Source organism: Nycticebus coucang, chromosome 10 (genome assembly GCF_027406575.1).
Source record: "Nycticebus coucang isolate mNycCou1 chromosome 10, mNycCou1.pri, whole genome shotgun sequence".
NCBI lineage: Eukaryota > Metazoa > Chordata > Mammalia > Primates > Lorisidae > Nycticebus > Nycticebus coucang.
Window position 1 is genome coordinate 32,809,038 of NC_069789.1, and position 21,271 is coordinate 32,830,308.

Below are 21,271 nucleotides of genomic sequence, written 5' to 3' on the forward strand. Positions count from 1 at the left end.
TTTCCTACTGGGAGCACTTTGTTTGGTGAGTTGGTGTGTGATGCTCTGTGGGGCTGCCAGGCTGTTTGGTAGAGGTGCTGGAGCCCTCAGTGCTCGCCTAGACAGTTGAAGATGATGGGGGACGTTGTCACACCCATTCAGAACAGGGCTTGGAATGCTTGGCTCTGACCCTGCATTGTTTAGAATGAAGACTGCTGAGCACGAAGGAATTCACCTTTGTTCTTCCTTCCCCAAGGAATCTGTCCTTGTGGTCTTCGAGCAGCATAGAGAATTCCAGGGCATGCCGTGTTCATAGCTGTTCAGGGCCTGGTGGAGCCAGCAGGCACTCAGCTGTGTCTCCTGCCTTTGTGTGACTTCTATTCCCCTCTTTCAAGTACACTACAGAGTTGCTTTCTGGAACACAATTTTTCTGTCAAGGAAATACATTTCAGAATGTTGTGTGGCCTCCTGGATTGGATTTTGTAACTTTGCCAACAGAACAGTTACGAAGTGGTGGACAGTCACAATGCCCTTTGTCTTATCTCATTCCTCTCGTCCCCTGGATCTCAAAGGCCTCTGGGGAAGTATTCCAGCAGAGCCTCCTATTGTGTCTCCGACTCTGCTGTTGCCAGCGCAGCCTGGGGCTGCACATGTAGGATCTTCACGGTGGTGAAAAGGTGAGCCTGCGATTTCCAGGAAGTCAAGGGTGAGGGCCAGGCCAGAATGTGTCAGGTGGCTCCAGAACATACAGTGCCCTGGAGATAAGGCAGATTGTGTTCTCTTGTGGAGAGATGCTGTTTTCTTAGAAAGCAGTATGACTCTGGGCACCATCCTTTTCCCAAGGTGGCCCTGGGAGATGAATTTCTAGTTCTTGAATTTGCTCAGAATTGCCTTTCCTTGGAGGATCTGCCCTACTCCCACCCACTGCGTGGTCCTGAGGGAGGGAAGCAGAGCTGCTGCCACTCACTGGTGGCTTCTGCTATGGATGAGCAGAAAGAAGGCCTTGGAGAGCTCAGGCTGGCAGGCTGCTTTTCACTTCTTTGCCTGGAACTTGGACCCATAGCTTATAAATACATCCAACATTGGGCCAAAATGTCAATCTTGAGTCATTCAAAGACTAGGGCAAGGTTTTTCAAGTTGTAAATTATGACCCACTAAGTAGATCATGAAACTAATTTAGGAGAATGGCATCCTTTTTTTTTTTCCGATGCAAAAGCAAGAGGATTTTTATTCACAAACCCGGAGTTGGGCTTCTTGTTCCTGACTCAGCAGGAGGGCCGAGAAGCGCTGTCTGCAGAGGGAAGAGCAGTTTTAAAGATACAGAAAAGAAAGGGGGGGATAGGGGCTTAGGGACCTAAAGAATGTTTGAGTTGGGCTGATTGCTTAGGGGAAAGATTTACTACTACTGGGGCTGTTATCGCTCGGGGCAGACACACTGTGGGGGGAGGGGGAGAAGAAGCAGGTTGCCTATCACCCTTGGTATGCAAGCAGGTGCAAATTGAAGGCTTCGGGGCAAAGTGGGGTCAGTGAAGGCTGTGAGACAAAATGGAGTTAGTTTTAACAAAATGGAGTTAGCTTGGTCCTTTCACTATGACACCACGGCACTCTACCTGCGGCACAGAGTGAGACGGTCTCAAATGTATATATATATGACAGTAGTAATTAATGGTTCACTCTACTCCAGCATAACTTCATCCTAATTTCATCTACGATGATTCAGTTCCAAGACCATCTTCTGAGGTACGGGGCTCACGTGCTTTGCATCCCTCCATGTAACCTCCCCTCACTCCAACTCTCCCTAGCAGCCATCAACTCTTGGATGTTCTTCCTACTAACTGGGGTCCTCTAAGCCCCTGTGACTCAGTGTCCTTGTCCCAGCTACTGTTGCTTTATCATTTCTATAGGTAGAGGCAGTTTGAGAGGCTTCCATCTTTCCCACCACAATACCCCTCACTCCACAGCTCAGGGAACCAAGTCAAGGACTCTGCCAGCTGCAGAGAACGTCTACTTCAATTACGTATCCAGGGGCCCCACTCACTGTGAGATGGATCTGAGCTAAAACTCTACAGTTGCTACTCTAACTATGAACACAGGAATATCGCCTCCTAGAATGAGTGTCAATTCAGAGGCAGTGTCCAGTAATCCCCAAAACATCTTATTATTTCCCTTTGTCCAAAGCAATCACCCCAGCAAACAGCCCTAAGTCCATTGACAGTAGACTGGGAGACATGATTGCAAGAGGGACTTTACCTAACAACTGCAATCAGTGTAACCTGGCTTACTGTATCCTCAATGAATCCCCAACAATATATATAAAAAAAAAAAAAAAAAAGAAAGTAGACAGGGAGAAAGATGAATGATAAACTCGTGGCTGGCTGAGCCATAAGCCGTGGCTCACAGCGGTAATTTCAGCACTGTGGGAGGATCCCTTGGGCTCAGGAGTTCAAGAACAGCTGACTCTATAAATGAATGAATGAATGAATGAATGAATAAATAAGTATATAAATAAGCAAGCACACTGGGCATTCTGGTGAGCACCTGTAGTCCCAGCTACTTGGGAAGCAGAGGCAGGAGGATCACTTGAGCCCAGGAGTCTAACATTGCTGTGAGCTAGGCTGACACCATGGCACACTAGCCTGGCAACAAAGTGAGACCCTGTCTCAGAAAAAAAATAACTTACAGCTGTTTCATAGGGTCCTTCCTCAAGGGGACCCAGCCTATCCTACTACACTGAAGAAGGGATTCTGCTCTGAAAACTGGCTCAAGGCTGGGAAACGACCTAATGGCCATGACTTAATTGTGGTAATTTAAGTTAGACTTCTGTTTACTCAACCTAGAACGCTTCCATTTACACAAATCAGGTAACAGCTTAGTAGAGTGCCCCTCTACTTATTTTCTAGGTGCACCATGACCAACTAGCGAGAGCCACGGTGTCTGAGTCAGACCCTCTGGCTGCTGCTTTGCTCTGCCATCCTATAGTAACCACACCATGTTGTCTTTGGCTTTGCTACCCTGGGATCACATCAACCCCACTGCATCCAGGTATCTCAGTTTGACAGCAGCAGCTCCCACTATACTTTCTGACCAAATTCAAAGGCCCTCCCCCTCACAAATTTATTTCTCAGTCATGATAAACACACACACCATCCCTTTCTCTACAGTATACCAACACACTTCTAGCAGAGTCCAGGCCCTCGGTGAGCCCATGTTCAGCAAACCAACTAAACTACTCAGAGTCCTTTCTCACCCTCACACACTGAGTTCAGAGTCTCTTAGTGGACTCGTTACCAATACATTTGGCCTGATTCAGTTTTATATTCCTTCCACCATCTTACACTGTTAAGATCCATTAGCACACGAATCTCCCAGATTGCTATTTATATAGACTGGAAAAAATCATGACCTTTTTTGGGGGGTGCAGCAAACCTCCTCATGGATCACAATTTGTTACTTCATTCTTTAGGGTCTGCTAGAACTTGAGTCTAGTTATAGTTTTAGAAGCAAAGCAGGTGGGTGGCAGGGGTAGGTCCTGGGAAGAGTCAGTAAAGTCTTGCAAGGACACATCTGGGGAGATTACAGGAGCCCTTCAGGCAAAGCAGGGTTAACCTCAGGCGGAGGTCACACGCCCATTTGTAAGATGAGACTCTGGGTTTGGGTTTCCAAATCTTAGCCCTGTGGCTAAGAAGATAAAGGTTTCTTTCAGGGCAGATACAAAAGCTTTCAGGTCATTCACAGGAAGCTTCAGCTGGGAATTCAAGCCCTTAGCTCACCCTTTTCTTTCTCCAATTTGTCTAGACCAGTGGTTCCGAACCTTCCTAATGCCGTGACCCTTTAATACAGTTCCTCATGTTGTGGTGACCCCCAACCATAAAATTATTTTCACTGCTACTTCATAACTGTAATTTTGCTACTGTTATGAATCGTAATGTAAATATCTGATATGCAGGATGTATTTAGGCGACCCCTGTGAAAAGGTCGTTCGACCCCCAAAGGGGTCGTGACCCACAGGTTGAGAACCACTAGTCTAGACCAATTAAAAACAATCAGCCAATCCCACTACACTCTGACTAAAAAGCTCTAAGATGTCAAATGCAGGGTCACTTGAATTTTACAGGTATTCGATCAGGAGTATCCAAATGTGATATCTGTACATCTCTATTCCAATCATGCTACAGACTGTCAGCACCCCTTTACCATTAGAAAACAGTCATGCATACCTTTAGTTATAATCAAATTAGAAAACAAATTCCAGAAAACCCAGAACCAATGCAGAAAACTCATCCTGAAGATTACACATGGAGAAGTAGGTAGTCTTTCATGACTGCATACAGATGGATATGTGTGCATGTGTATATATATTTTAAAAATATATGGGTATGCGCTGGATGTTTACATCCAATTTATTTCTTATTATGGGTTTTGGCCAGTTTTGAAAGTTACTGGGATAGTACATAGCCAAGAAGGAAGTAGAAAGAGAAGCTGTCAGAGAGCTGAGTAACGGGCTCATCACACACAATCAGACTTTGCACGCCTGGGACCCCGGTCAGGCGGCTGCCTTCCTGTTCCCCCCTTCATAAGGGGCAGGGGTTGTGTGTGACACCTCCATTCTGGGCTCTGGGCACACTGCTGGATGGGTTGTCTGCTCATTTTCCTTGATTCCCCCCCCCTTTACTTTTTTGGACTTTGGCTTTTTACCCCATATCCTGTGTCTATAGCCCTTCTCACTGGCTCTGTTTTGGGGAACGTCACTCCATCTTCTGGGCTGAAAGTATTTTTATCCACCATGAGTAAAGCATGATACTTTGTAAGGTGCCTAAACTGTGTTCAGTACTCTGAATCATTTAAATGAAATAAAACTAAATAAGATAATGAAAATAAATAGGACCATTGCTATGCCTGGGACAAACTTAGACATCCACTATCAGCTCTCTTTTCCTAACTTACAGAAGTATTTCTGTATTCAGATTTGACACATGCACATTTAAATAATCATTTATAAGGTCTTGTCCTTTAACATTTTAAAGGTCTGTCTTTCCCCACCTTTTTTTTTTTTTTAAATCACAGTAAGCCCATTTTCCTGTGTCAGGGAAAGAGAGAAAACAAAATCTGTAATACTTTCTATGTAGAAACAAGCTTTACAATGACCTTGGTGTTAATGTCCTTAGTCCTTTCCAAAACTGGTAAAGAACATCCAGTTTTGTCTGAGGACACCTTCTAAACTTGCCAGTCATCAGTCTTCCCAAAATACCCTCTAGGACCCCCACCTCTGTTTTCTTGACTTGATTCCAACCCAGAGGTCTCGATTGTGAAAAGTTCTTTTGTCAGACGTGGTGAGCTCAGTCTGTCTGGCCAGACACTGTGCTCCCCCTTGTGAGATGGATTACAGCCATTGTTCTCACTCCAGGCTTCTGGGTACAGCCTCCCGGGAGGGCTCTGCTTGGTGGCATTTATCAGTCAATCTCTTGCCTTCTCCAGAGTCTGGTGGAATTGATATATTCATGAAAGCTACTGGTAAGAAACCCAACAAACAAACAAACAAAGCTGCTTGTGCCCTTTCCTCTTAGGGACTTTCCTGCAGATTTATTGTGTGGGCCTGTCTGCCTGGGTGTCTGCTTTATAAAGACTCAGAAATGGTTTCTCTTTTCACCCATTATTTAGAGAGAATAGTAAGTGTCTGTCAGATTAGCGTCTGAGGGGCTCAATGCTTTTTAAAAAGAGCTTGCTTAATTAGAGTGTCTGTTGTGGTATCAGGCCAAGAATGTACAGTAGGAATGTACATTTTAAATATTTTACTGTTCAGTCCTGTCAGAGGTCAAGATGCCATATACCCTGTGCTTACAGTCGAGATGCAGGCCCTTCACACTGCATCACGCCGTGTGTAAGTTTTTCTCCGTGCGAGACACATTCTTGTAAGAGAAGAGCCTCCAGCCCTGCAGTTTGCTAACCTCTCCTTCAGCTTCCCCTGACCTGGTATGTGGCCCAGGGCACCAGCCTTCTGAAGAAACAGTCTGGAGTCAGGTGGAATGTGTCCACACAGTCACAAGTGAGAGGTCTCTGGGCCTTTACTTGCGAACGCTGCCCTTTCTGAAAATCTCTCGGTTACATTAAGGGTGTTCCTCCGATAAAGAAAGAAGACCAAACCCTAACTTAGACACCTCTTAGTGTGACCCTCTTTGGAGATGGGATTATTAGCATGGGCTCTACTCTAATGAGACTGGTGTTGTAAAGAGGGGATTTCAGAGAGCTTGGTATTTACTGGGAAGGCACTAAGAAGAGATGCTGGAAGAAGATGCCGCCTGCAATCCCAGGGAGAGGCCTGGAGCAGAGCCACCCCGAGCCCTGGGGCACACCCTGATTCTAGACTTTCAGAATTGGGAGATAGCAGGTCTCTCTATTTAAGTCTCCCAGTTGGGGTACTTAGTTGTGGCAGCCCTGGCAAACTAATTCAGGGAGTGCCCATCAGGTTGTCATAATTCACCTTATAAAATTGGTAGCACATGGATTTACCAGTTGGCAGGGCTGTCCGGGGCCCTCGTGGTTCTCATATTTAAATACCCGCACTTAAAAGACTTTCTGTGACCTTGCAGGGTCTTTTCCAGGTAGGGCCTTGATCTGGGACTTCGGCTTCCAAACATTAGTGCCCTCTCAGGCAGGGGTGGCCCCCACCCAGTCTCCACATGCACCCGTGACTTCACTCCATGTGGTTTCTATGGGAGTATTTTCCCAGGTGCTCGGGGTCCCTCCTGTCTAAGAGCATTGCTTTCTCCCACATCTGTAGAGCAGAAATCTTAAGGCAGTCCCTGTTTGGGCCCTGGCTGGGACTGTAGGAGCTACACATGCTGAGCTCTAGCTCTGCCTCTCTCTCTGGCTGCCTCTGGCCCCCTGTCTAGATTTTTCTCTGGCTCTGCGTCAGGCCTTGCCCACTGACCTGCAGGAGACTGGCCTCTTCTTAATCATAGCCTGTCTTAGTGGTTATTCAGCAGGGCTTTCTGTGAACCGAAAGTTGGAACGCAGTTCAGCCTGTAGCATGTTTTAGAACTGCGTTTAATTCAGAGGTTCAAGATAATGAAATTGTAGCTTGTTCCAGGATCTTCACAAACAGATCAGGCATGGTCAGATCATTGAAGGGTCTCCTCCCTGGGCTGATAGGGATGGGGTAGGACTTTCCCAATACTATCCCACAGGCAGGTGTTTAAGGAGTGGTGATTTTGCCATTTGAAGACCATTTCTTTTTTTTTTTTCTTTTTTATTGTTGGGGATTCATTGAGGGTACAATAGGCCAGGTTACATTGATTGCAATTGTTAGGCAAAGTCCCTCTTGCAATCATGTCTTACCCCCATAAAGTGTGACACACACCAAGGCCGCAACCCCCTCCCTCTGTCCCTCTTTCTGCTTTTCCTCCCCCCCATAACCTTAATTATCATTAATTGTCCTCATATCAAAATTGAGTACATAGGATTCATGCTTCTCCATTCTTGTGATGCTTTACTAAGAATAATGTCTTCCACTTCCATCCAGGTTAATACGAAGGATGTAAAGTCTCCATTTTTTTTAATGGCTGAATAGTATTCCATGGTGTACATATACCACAGCTTGTTAATCCATTCCTGGGTTGGTGGGCATTTAGGCTGTTTCCACATTTTGGCGATTGTAAATTGAGCTGCAATAAACAGTCTAGTACAAGTGTCCTTATGATAAAAGGATTTTTTTCCTTCTGGGTAGATGCTCAGTAATGGGATTGCAGGATCAAATGGGAGGTCTAGCTTGAGTGCTTTGAGGTTTGTCCATACTTCCTTCTAGAAAGGTTGTACTAGTTTGCAGTCCCACCAGCAGTGTAAAAGTGTTCCCTTCTCTCCACATCCACGCCAGCATCTGCAGTATTGAGATTTTGTGATGTGGGCCATTCTCACTGGGGTTAGAGGATATCTCAGGATTGTTTTGATTTGCATTTCCCTAATATATAGAGATGATGAACGTTTTTTTATGTGTTTGTTAGCCATTCGTCTGTCATCTTTAGAGAAGGTTCTATTCATGTCTCTTGCCCATTGATATATGGGATTGTTGGCTTTTTTCACGTGGATTAATTTGAGTTCTCTATAGATCCTAGTTATCAAGTTTTTGTCTGATTGAAAATATGCAAATGTCCTTTCCCATTGTGTAGGTTGTCTCTTTGCTTTGGTTGTTGTCTCCTTAGCTGTACAGAAGCTTTTCAGTTTAATGAAGTCCCATTTGTTTATTTTTGTTGTTGTTGCAATTGCCATGGCAGTCTTCTTCATGAACTCTTTCCCCAGGCCAATATCTTCCAGTGTTTTTTCCCATGCTTTCTTTGAGGATTTTTATTGTTTCATGCCTTAAATATAAGTCCTTTATCTATTTTGAATCAATTTTTGTGAATGGGGAAAGGTGTGGGTCCAGTTTCAGACTTTTACATGTAGACATCCAGTTCTCCCAACACCATTTATTGAATAGGGAGTCTTTCCCCCAAGGTATGTTCTTATTTGGTTTATCGAAGATTAGGTGGTTGTAAGATGTTAGTTTCATTTCTTGGTTTTCAATTCGATTCCAAGTGTCTATGTCTCTGTTTTTGTGCCAGTACCAGGCTGTCTTGACCACTATGGCTTTGTAGTACAGACTAAAATCTGGTATGCTTTATTACTGGGGCATCAGCTTTATTACTGCCTTAGCTATACGGGGTTTTTTCCCGTTCCATACAAAACGCAGAATCATTTTCTCCAAATCTTGAAAGTATGATGTTGGTATTTTGATAGGAATGGCATTGAATAGGTAGATTGCTTTGGGAAGTATAGACATTTTAACAATGTTGATTCTTCCCATCCATGAGCATGATATGTTCTTCCATTTGTTAATATCCTCTGCTTTTTCCTTTCTGAGGATTTCATAATTTTCTTTATAGAGGTCCTTCACCTCCTTCGTTAGGTATATTCCTAGGTATTTCATTTTCTTTGAGGCTGGTGAAGGGAGTTGGTGAAGGGAGTTGTGTCCTTAATTAGCTTCTCATCTTGACTTTTATTGGTGTATACAAAGGCTACTGACTTGTGGACATTGATTTTATATCCTGAAACATTACTGTATTTTTTGATGACTTCTAGGAGTCTTGTGGTTGAGTCTTTGGGATTCTCTAAGTATAAGATCATGTCGTCAGCAAAGAGGGAGAGTTTGACCTCCTCTGCTCCCATTTGGATTCCCTTTATTTCCTTGTCTTGCCTAATTGTATTGGCTAGAACTTCCAGCACTATGTTGAATAGTGAAGGTGACAGAGGACAACCTTGTCTGATTCCAGTTCTAAGAGGAAAAGCTTTCAGTTTTACTCCATTCAGTAAAATACTAGCTGTGGGTTTGTCATAGATAGCTTCAATCAGTTTTAGAAATGTGCCACTTATGCCTATACTCTTCAGTGTTCTAATTAGAAAAGGATGCTGGATTTTATCAAATGCTTTTTCTGCATCTATTGAGAGGATCATGTGATCTTTATTTTTGCCTCTGTTAATATGGTGGATAACGTTTATGGACTTGAGTATGTTAAACCAGCCTTGCATCCCATGGATGAAGCCTACTTGATCATGATGAATGACTTTTTTGATGATAAGCTGTAATCTATTGGCTAGGATTTTGCTGAGAATTTTTGCATCTATATTCATGAGTGAGATTGGTCTGAAATTCTCCTTTTTGTTTGGGTCTTTTCCTGGTTTTGGTATCAGGGTGATGTTTGCTTGATAGAATGTGTTGGGGAAGATTCCTTCTTCCTCAATTTTTTGGAATAATTTCTGCAGTACAGGAATAAGCTCTTCCTTGAAGGTTTGATAGAATTCTGGAGTGAAGCCATCTGGACCAGGGCATTTTTTGGTTGGAAGATTTTTTTATTATTTCTTTGACGTCAGTGCTTGAAATTGGTCTGTTCAGGAGCTCTATTTCTTCCTGGCTAAGTCTAGGGAGAGGGTGTGATTCCAAATATTGATCCATTTCCTTCACATTGTGAAATTTCATGGCATAGAGTTTCTGGTAGTATTCAGAGATGATCTCTTGTATCTCTGTGGGATCAGTTGTTATTTCCCCTTTATCGTTTCTGATTGAGGTTACTAGAGATTTGACTTTTCTATTTCTCGTTAGTCTGGACAATGGTTTACCTATTTTATTTATTTTTTCAAAAAACCAACTCCTTGTTTCATTAATTTTCTGAATGATTCTTTTTTTTTCAATTTCATTGATCTCTGATTTGATTTTGGAAATTTCTTTTCTTCTACTGAGTTTAGGCTTCGATTGTTCTCCTTTTTCCAGTTTCATAAGATGGCTTGTGAGATTGTTGATGTGCTCTCTTTCTGTTTTTCGAATGTAGGCATCTAAAGCGTTGAATATTCCTCTCAAAACTGCTTTTGCAGTATCCCACAGGTTTTGGTAGCTTGTGTCTTCATTGTTGTTATACTCAAGGAAGTTAATGATTTCCTGTTTTATTTCTTCCTGCACCCATCTGTTATTCAACAGAAGATTGTTTGATTTCCATGCCTTTGTGTGGGGTCAAGCGTTTTTGTTAGAGTTGAGTTCTACCTTTAGTGCCTTATGGTCTGAGAAGATACAAGGTAAAATTTCAATTCTTTTGATTCTGTTGATATTTGTTTTGTGTCTCAGGATATGATCAATTTTGGAGAATGTTCCTTGGGGTGATGAGAAGAATGTATATTCTTTATCTTTGGGGTGGAGTGTTCTATATGCGTCTGTCAAGCACAGTTGTTCTAGGGTCTCATTTAAATCTCTTATATCTTTGTTTAATTTCTGTTTAGAGGATCTCTCCAGCTGTGTAAGAGGAGTGTTAAAGTCCCCTGTTATGATGGTATTATCAGATATCATATTGCTCAGACTGAGTAAGGTCTGTTTCAAGAATCTGGGAGCATTTAAATTGGGTGCATAAATATTTAGAATTGAAACATCTTCTTGTATTTTTCCCTTAACCAATATAAAGTGACCATCTTTGTCTTTTTTGACTTTAGTTGCTTTAAATCCACATGAATCTGAAAATAAGTTGCAACTCCTCTTTTCTTCTGAATGCCATTTGCCTGAAAAATTGTCTTCCAACCCTTGACTTGGAGCTTTAATTTGTCTTTTGAAGCCAGGTGTGTTTCTTGCAGACAGCAAATGGATGGCTTGGGTTTTTTAATCCAGTCAGCCAATCTATGTCTCTTCAGTGGGGAATTCAAGCCATTAACATTTATTGAGATAATTGATAAGTGTGGTAGTATTCTATTCGTCTTATTTTGTGAGAGTCCATTGCTTAGTTTTATCTTTTGCATCAGTGTGGAGGTTAGGTTCTGTCCTTTGATTTCTGAGTTCTTACTTTGCTGCTGATCCATTGTGGTGGTCAGTGTGCATAACAGGTTGAAGTATTTCCTGTAGAGCTGGTCTCGTTGTGGCGAATTTTCTCAATGTTTGTATATCCGTAAATGATTTGATTTCTCTGTCAGTTTTTCAGCTTAGCTTAGCAGGGTACAGAATTCTGGGCTGGAAATTGTTCTGTTTAAGTAGATTAAAGGTAGATGACCATTGTCTTCTTGCTTGGAAAGTTGCATTAGAGAAGTCTGCGGTCACTCTGATAGATTTGCCCCTGTAGGTCAACTGGCGCTTACTCCTGGCAGCTTGCAGAATCTTTTCTTTCATCTTGACTTTGGACAGGTTCATCACAATGTGTCTTGGAGAAGCTCGGTTAGAGTTGAGGCGACCTGGGGTCCGATATCCCTCTGAAAGCAGAGTGTCAGAATCTTTGGTGATATTTGGGAAATTTTCTTTTATAATATTCTCTAGTATGGCTTCCATTCCTCTGGGGCATTCTTCTTCCCCTTTGGGATTCCTATAACTCCTATGATGGAACTCTTCATAAAGTCCCATAATTCTGACAGTGAACGTTCTGCTTTCTCTCTCTTCTTTTCTGCCTCTTTTACTATCAGAGTTATCTCAAGAACTTTGTCTTCTACCTCTGAAATTCTTTCTTCTGCATGGTCTAACCTGTTGCTGATACTTTCCATTGCATCTTTAAGTTCCCTGATTGACTGTTTCAGTTCCTTCAGCTCTGCTATATCCTTTTTATATTCTTCATATGGTTCATCTCTTATTTGATTCTGTTTTTGGATTTCCTTTTGGTTATTTTCCACTTTATTAGCAGTTTCCTTCATTATTTCCATCATTTCTTTCATTGTTTTCAACATGTGTATTCTAAATTCCCTGTCTGTCATTCCTAACATTTCTTTACAAGTGGAGTCCTCTGCAGTAGCTACCTCATGGTCCCTTGGCGGGGTTGTTCTGGACTGTTTCTTCATGTTGCCTGGAGTTTTCTGCTGATTCTTTCTCATGAGTGATTTCTTTTATCTGTTTCCTTGCCCTAATTTTCTTTCACTTCCTCTTTCTCTTTAAGTTCTCGTGCCTGTGGTCTAAGGGTTACAGGACCAGAGGGGTGAGAAGATTGAAGAGCAAAAAAGGGATGAAAGAAAGGAGGACCGAGTGATAAGAAAAAAAAGAAAAATAGAGAAAGGAGAGGGGGGTGGGTAAAAGGAATATTGACAAAAATAAGAGAGGTACATCAAGAGGGAGACAGAACAATATAGGTGTACAGTAGGGTGCTTTGACACAACCTTAAAAAAAACCCACCTTTTGGGGGTGCCCAGTTGGGTGGTTCCCTTGAGGTCAGCAGCTCTTTGCTAACCTGATCAGACACAGTACCCCACCTCCACTAAGTAGAGAGGAAAGAGAAAAATGCTATAAATCAAACCAAAACAAGCAAACAGAAAACTTTACGGGATAAAATTGGGTGAAAAACCAAATAATAGCAGTAGAAGCAGTATCAAAAATGAAGTTCTAGTTATTAAAAAAGGCATCAATGGGAAATTATAATTAAACTAGAAAAATTGAGAAAGAAAGAAGATTTGTACAGAAAAGGTTGCAATTAAAAAACAATATAATATCAACAACATCAAAATAAACAAAAGAAACAAACAACAGAAAAAAACCAAAACACAACCAAAAACAAAGCAGTATTATATGTTATTGAATATTGTCTGGGCAACACGTGGTGTTCTGGGGTATTAGATGTTAATCACAGTTCTGATAGTACTGGAGGCTGCTGATTTCTCCAACCCCAGCAGGTAGACACCCTAAATCTCTCTTCAGCCCACTTAAAAGGCACTTTGAACTTGTAAACTTGCTGAGCAGAAGCTTTCTCAGGAAAGTGCTTGTCGCTGGAATCACTGCTGAAGTGGCTATCCGCTTACCCAGTGTGCCAAAACCGGTCTCACTCTGCCCCTGAGGGTTAGGGCTGCAAGGTGGCTCAGACCCCACCCTTAGGCTACTCGCTTGCTTGGTTACCAGCTCCCACTTGAGTCTAGCTCTGCGGCCCTGGGGGCGGAGCTTGCCAGGGCAGATGGCTCACAATGGCTCCCTGTGGCCCACAGCCAAACACTATTAGTCTGTCTGGCTCAGCGGCTCAGACTGGGGCCGTAGACAATGGCCAAAGTTCTCTGCATTCCCGCTCAGGCTCTCCCCAAGGCAGCTCAACTGAGTGCCAAGTCCAAAGACACCAAAACCGTTCACAGGTAAGGTCTTTTCGGTTTGCAGTCTTGCTGCTACTGACCTTACAGTTGTCGGCGGATTTAGACCAATTGAACACACGACCACTTGCTGGTTTTCCACTGTTTTAGTCCTCCTCTTGGGGTCCAGAAGTCTCTCCCTGACTGTCTGTATCCTCGTAGGGGTGATGATAGGCAGATCCCACTAGCCAGAGATGCCTAGAGTCCTATCTCCTCGGACTTACGGTGCCCAGATGCAAGGAAGCTGTTACTCGACCACCATCTTGCTCTCCTCTCTGAATTTTTCAAATTCTATGAAGGTATATTCATATACGTACTGAGTCCATGACAGTACTTTGTAATCAAATGGCATATCATGGCAACGGCGGGTAGGTTCTGACCGGTAAGTTGGCCAGACGGACCCAGACTCGGGGAGTCGCCAGGGCCTCGGACTTGGCCCTGGTGGTAGGGTTGGACCAGGCAACGGTGCTCCAGGAAGAAGGTCAAGGGAGGCTTTTCTGCGACCCCAGCGGGGATCCAAGAAGGGTCGTCTGGAGGCTATGGCTGAAGACCATTTCTACGAGAAAGCGTGATTATAAACCCCAAATTGGATTCCCAGGTGAGCAGCACAGATAAAGGAGCCCATAAAAGATCACGAATTGCCTGTCCTGTCTAGGGGAGAGAGAGAGATTATATTGGGGGCCAGGTCAGGAGGGTCGCTATGAGGGCTACTAAGAAATTCAACATAATGTCCAGACAACTTGCTTAGGAGTTCTGAGAAGAGGATGAGAATCTTGCTTTAAAAGGGCCAATTCTGACCATGTCCCATGGCTTATGCCTGTATTCGAGAACTTTTTATGCCACTGCCTTCCAGCCTGGGTGACAGAGTTGAGACCCATCTCAAGAGTATCTCTTAATGAAATTTTTTCTTCAAATCAGTGTAAAACAAAAGTTACTTCAATTTGAATTTTTTTTGACCTGTTACCTGTTTATATCTGTGACATTTGCCTCATAAACCAGTTTTTCTAGAACCAATCCTGAGAATATAGTATAATTCAGTGGAAACATAATAATCTGTCTCAGAACCTGACATAAAATCTGTCCCAGGAGAACTGGTAACATAAGATTTTTAGGTTACAGCAGAAATACAGTATGTTGACATAAGCCTTAATCTTTCCACTGGAGAACTAATGATAATCGTGTTAAGATTGAAGGTTAACTCTGTATTAATCTCATTTGAATCTATACAGTAATTCAGACTCTGGAAAATAACAAAGAAAATTTAAATGGCTTAATACTGACCTTTTAAATGTAGAATTATTTCAAAATTAGTGTTAAAATACCTTATTCACAGATTAATATATCTGTGGGCAGGATCTGAGGATGTTTGTAAATGATACCACCTAAGCCATCTGCATAGATCTGGGATCTAAGCGGCTTTGGAATTGTAAACACTACAGAGCCACCTTCAATCCAGCACCTTGAGTTTTTATTTAAAACCTAAATCTGACATTTGATACTATTTTTATTAACATTGGAATGTTTTATCTTGAACTTTATTCATTGTAATCAAAGAATAAAAATCTAGTGAAACCAAACAAAACAAACAAAAAAAAAAACAGATGGATAGATAGATGGGTGGATGGATCTAGAGAGGCAAATTGTATAGTGATTTACCAGAGGGAAAGGGGAGGAAACCATTGGATCCAGATCATAAAAACTGTGGGTCTGTGCTGGGGGCCTGGGCAGTGGGCTCTAGGTGGGGGTGGTGGTGGCAGGGCGTGGTGATGGGAGGAAGGGCTGAGGAGCCTCATCTGTGAGTGGTTGACAGAAATAGAGGAGATGAGCTTTTGTTTCTTTAGGGTGGGGGATTGAGTTGTGGGTTCAAAATGCAGCTGGGTGTGTGTGGTGGTATTGTTGGGCTGGAGTCAGGAGAGGGTGAGAACCCTGGGTTGGGAGCAGAGTAGAGACAGGTGCCAGGATTATAGCAAAGACTCAGCTCCTGGGTCTCAGGAAAGTTCATTATGGGAAACAGACGCAGGAACAGCTGGTAGAGTCAGGCCGGTGGGCTGCTTCCTGGTAGCTTCTGGTTACAGGTTGAGGTCTGCGTGTTATTTTAGGCCTCGCTTCTGGCATTAGCACTGGTTTGCCCCATCACCCTAGGGGAATGTCCTGTCCCTGGAAGGATATTAATTGGCTGGTTAACTCAAGAAACTCCTTGTTTGTTGCTGAAATTGTGATCTTCCTTCATAATGTCATCAGGTCTTTTCTATGTGTTTTCTATACACTGGGTATTTAATTATTGCTTGTCATGTGTCAGTTTATAGTAATTGGGGTGGGGGAAGGCCTGTATTTTGCCCTTTAACCTATCGTATTTTCTACAAATAATTGCCTTAACTTTCTGATTGTCTTGCTGGGGCAGAATATGGCCTGAGGTTATGGCATTATAAAGTAGTGTAGGACTCTGGGGTCGTGGCACACAAGTAAGTGTTGTCTGCCTTCTGTAGACACTGCCTCCCTTGATTCCAGAATGCCGTCTGCACATTCTGACCCATGTCAGTCAATGCCTAAAATATAGAAGATGAAAAACAAAGGTTGGGGAGACAGGTGCTCTGGCCTTAAGGAGCTAAAGTTGTTGGTGTTGTTTGGGAGATAAGAAACAGGAGCAGTTTTGAGAATACTTCAGTTCTCTAATCAGAGAATCGATCAAGTGCAATAAAAGGCAAGGTCAGACTGGGCTGTGTTACATGATTTCCAGAAACTCTCTCTTAGGAGATAACATTGGAACCAGAGCCTAAAAGAATGTGGAGAAACCACAAAGGAGTAAGGTTATCCAGGGAAAGCTCTTACCGATGCTGTGCATTTTGTAGCCATTTGACCTTGGTTCAGATGCCACCTCCATTTACAAATATTTAAAAGCAGAGAAAACCCTGGAACTTACTATGCAGGGTAGAAGTGAGCATTAATTGAGATGTGTGTGAGTGGTTGAGTGTAGTAAGCACAATTATAGCAAACGAGAAAGCTGCATTATGTCCCCATACACCTAGTAAAGTGATTTAGGGAGAAAGAATAAAATAAAAACAATACTCCTAGTAGAAATGGCTTTAGGGAAAAAAGTACAGGGAGGATATAGAGTAGCTGGAACTCCCACCCATTGCTGGTGGAAATGCAAACTGTACAACCACTTTGGAAAACAGTTGGGCAGTTTCTTAAGGAAGTTAACCACAGCCTCACATACTACCCAATAATCTCACCCTTAGAGATTTACCCATGGAAAATGGAAATTTGTATCTCAGGGTATTCATGACATCCTTACTCATATTTGCCAGAAACTAGAAGTGACTTAATTGTCCCTCAACTAGAAGGCGGGTAAACAAGTTATGGCCCATCCGTATGCTGAAACGTAGTACATGGTGGAATTCCTGCCCGCCACAGAGGGACAAGCATGGCAGAACAACATGGGCAGATCTCCACACAGTGTGTGTGTAAGGAGCCAGGTTTCAAGGCCACAGACTGTGTAACTCTGTGTATGCGACATTACATTCTGGGAATGGCAAAACTACAGAGAAAGCGGGGGTGGGGGAGGAGCTAGCTACAAAGGTACATGGGGAATTTGAGGGTGATGGAACTATTCTGTATCTTGATGGTGGTGGAGGCTATGTGACTCTATGCACCTGTCAAACCTCCCCGATCAAAAGCCAAGTTGAGGAAATGAGAAGGAGCATGTACGTGGAGAGCCTTGCGGGAACAGGCTGCCTTGAGCAGGGGTGAGGCTGAATGGGGCCTGGGAGTCTGACCCTAGGGAGGAAAGGAGAGTATTTGCTCAGGGCCTGGTGTAACACACGGAGCCCTCTGGTGTCTGTGTAGCAGGGTGGCAGGATGAAGGTGGACTTTCATGTTGTGGCAGGGATGGATAATAGGGAGATGAGAGGCCAGAGAGTCCAGCCTGGGGTGAGGTCTGAACACAGTTATCCATGGAGGAATTCTAGAGAGACTCAGGCCTTGAGCTGACATACATATTGCTGCCTTTTCTTAGCAATGGGGAAGCTAAGGCACAGAAAGCCCAACTTTTATATTGGCAAAATGGCAAATGTATAAGTAAAAGGCCTCCTGAGACACATTATCAGCCTTGTGCATGGGTCTTGTGGGCAGCAAAAGGCTTTTAGCTTGTGATGCCATTACTGAGTGGAAGTGGCTGGCGGGGCCTGGAGCCAGGCTACCCTGCCACACAGAAGGGCTGCGGTCTCCAGTAGGTGCATCTGCCACTCTCCCTTCATGTACACCGGCGGACTAGTGAGTCAGCAGTCTCTGGATCCCAGCTCCTGGGTTTTATGCCCTCTTGTCCCCAGGGCAGATAAAGACTCTGTACTGTCAGACTGCCTGTGAGCTGGACGAATACCCGACAGAGCCTTTGTTCATTTACACATAAGACTGCAAATGGCTGGCAACAAAGGTCTGAGCCTTGGACTTAGCGTTTCTGAGCAAGGCCTGAGGCCCACGCTGCCGTGGATGTCATTGGACTCGTTTATTCATTCTTACACCAGACGTTTGAAGTGGGTGAAGGGGCAGGTGGCGTGTGTCTGGAGAGGTTGCTGACATTGCTTTCCGATAAGACAGACAGCAGTGGCTGAGATAGGGCCCTCCACTCACCCTTGACCTGTCATCTGCACACATTGCTTTGAGCTTACTGTTGGCTGCGGCCCTTTGCTGCTGATGTGAGGCTTTATTCACCCAGGACATGGGGTGTAGTTTCTGTCATATCTCCCCAACTTGTTTAATGCCACGTGACTTCTCAGCTTTGCACAGAAGGATGAAGCCCTCTGTTGTTTCTCTGTAAATGTTCATCACTCGCCTGAGTTTACTAGAAGAATCAGGGAAAGAGTTCCCGGTGAGGCTGGGCCACCTGGAGAAAGCACCCAGCTGTCCTGCCTCTTTACCAGGTCTCTGCTTGGCATTCCCACCACTCCTGAAGACATGTAAAGCCAGTGGGTCACAGTTCCTCAGAGGGAGGGGCAGATGCTTTGCTCTGACTCACAAAGACCATACCAAAGTCTGGGGAGGTTTCGTGTATGCAGTGACCATTGGGTGCCCGATTGCCCAGGATCACCAGGGCTCCACTGGCCAGGCTGTACCTGTGAAAATGATGGCTCTGTGACCCATGTGGCCAAGTGCCCATCAGTCAGCCCCAGGAGGGAGGTTCTGAGCCACTCTCCTGCCCACTGGCTGCAGTGGCCTCTCACCCTTAAATCACTTTTGATGTAGACCTATTGGAGTGGAGGGGCCCTGGGAAGTGCTGGCTTTGCTGGCCCTTGGCCAGATCCCTGTTTGCCAGAGCTCTGCTCCCAGCTCTGGAGGACTTGGTGGCTGTGCCTTCCTGAATGACTGCTGAGGTGATGGTGGGGACACACAATCCCAGTACTGCCTGTGGGGTGTCCTGTGATCTGCCAGCTGCCCCACCCAGGTGCTTCCCTTTTGCCTGGATCCCAGGCCAGTGTCCTCAGTCTCTGCTCACTGATGAGACCTTTCTCTTTTTTCTCTAGGATGGCCACTGTCATTTCATAGTAGTCCTTCTTTACTTTCTCCCACTGAGGGTTCACCGCTCTGTTGTGTGTCTGTGTAAAATGATACAACTGTTGGTATCAAGATTTTCAAGTAGTATTTTTTTGTTTGTTTGTTTGTTTGTTCTGTTTTGTTTTTTTGAGTCAGGGTCATAGCTATAACTCAGGCTAGAGTACAGTGGTACAGTTAGAGCTCACAGCAACTCTTGGGCTCAGGTGATTCACCTGCCTTAGTCTCCTGGGTAACAGGGGCTACAGGTGTGCATTACCACACCCAGCTAATTTTTTGTATCAATGAGGTCTTGAACTGGCTTCAAGTGACCCTCCCACCTCAGTCTCCCAAAGTGCTGGGATTACAGGTGTGAGCCCCCCACTCCCAGCCTCCCACTGGCATTGCTGACACCACCTGTTGTTATTGAATGTGCAGTGTATGCCAGGCACTGTGCCACAAGCCTGCAGAAACCCTACATTGTGACATTAACCACTGTGGGCATTCTGTGGATGAGGGAGAGACTTAGGAAGGGTATTGCACATGGCCAAGATCACACACCATGCTGTACTCACCTCTGATCTCCTGAGTCCAGGGCTACATTCTGTACCATCCCTATATCACTTCCTCCTAATAAAGGACTCATTTAAAAAATTGGCCAAGTGAATGGTAATCTCAGAGATGGCTCCAAAAGCTCTTTTAGCCCTGCCAGTGCACAGACCCTCCCGGACCCTATTCTGTACTTTGAGAAGGGGATATAATTATCTGGAAGAGGGACAGTGGGCTCAGGCTGTGGGTGGCACCTGCTTTTGCTTTGCTGAGTGCTTGTGACTGATTTGCCCTTCCGTGTTGTGTTCCCAGCTTTCTATGGGCAACAGCCATGTACAGCACCTTCCTAAGCTGGGTTAAGGACTTCCTGTGCCATTTCACATCCACGCCTTGGTTACCTGTGCAAACCGCCCCAAAGGTAGTAGTAACTGATTACTTCTCACAGCCGTGTGGTTGACTGGGCAGTTCTGCTGGTCTCGCTGGGGTCATGTGTGACCTGCAGTCACATGACAGCGGGGTTGGCTGGTCCGAGGTGGCCTCATGTCCTGGGTACTTGCTGTCCGGCTTCCTTATGGCCTGCTTGCCAACCCCTCCTTGTCTCATGTTTGCTGGAATCCAGTCGGCCAAAGCCAATCACATGGCCAAGCCTGAGTCTGATTCCAGCTGTCCAGGGAAGAGAGTAAAGAAAAATGGCCATTTCTAATTGCTGCAGTCCATCACTCCAGACCCATTCCTTTCATAGAAACTTCAGGATTTGGCATTAATCAGCCTTTTTTTAAAGTGCTGGTATCTGCATTTGTGGGATGGTGATGCGGTTGGTTGGAGCACAGCCTTCCGAGGCAGCCAGGGCTGAGATTCCGACTTGATTTTGTAACTGCCGTGCCTTTGGCAGGTGACTGGTAACTCATTCTTCGTCTGTAAAATGACATGGCAGTACCTTCCTCCCATGGATTGTCTTGTCAGCAGGGTGGGACTATACATAGCATCTCTGGCCCAGGACTGATCTGCTTACATCTTGATTCTTGTTTCTGTTACCGCTCTTCTGTCTCAGGGAAGTTCAGAGTTTAAAACTCAAGTTGACCACAGCATCTTTGCTTGATCTTCATGGTTCATTTCTTTTGTATTTCTACTCAGGCCTTTTGTTTAAAGCTACCTAGTCCTTTTTGGAAAGAGTACGGCACATGAAGGTAAGGTAAACCTCACTGGCAAAATTCCCTAACAGTTTGAATTTAAAAGTCTTGGAGCTCCCAGTTCATTGGTTTGGCTGGTAAGATTTAGGATTATAAAGTGAGGTGAAGGCTGTGTTAACTACCCTGTTTCCCCGAAAATAAGACAGTGTCTTATTTTAAGGTGTGCTCCCAAAGACACACTAGGTCTTATTTTCGGGGGACGTCTTATCTTTCCTGTAAGCAGGTCTTATTTTCGGAGGATGTCTTATTTTCAGGGAAACGGGGTAGTTTGATGTAAGCATTCCAAGTTGTATATAAAATTAGCACATTGTATCCCATGAATCATTAATGTATGATTTAATAATAATAAAAAAAAGATTTAGGGTTATAGTGCTGTAGAAGAAGCTTGGAGACCTGGGTGAAAGGGAATTTCCACGTTTCACTGATTTGACAGCAGCTGA

General features: G+C 44.2%; 1 protein-coding gene across 2 annotated transcripts in view; it reads left to right on the forward strand.

Annotated features, from left to right (window-relative positions):
- The window catches only part of GALNT2 (polypeptide N-acetylgalactosaminyltransferase 2), a 247,658-nt gene that overhangs the window by 93,107 nt on the left and 133,280 nt on the right, over nt 1–21,271 (forward strand). The window lies entirely within an intron of this gene.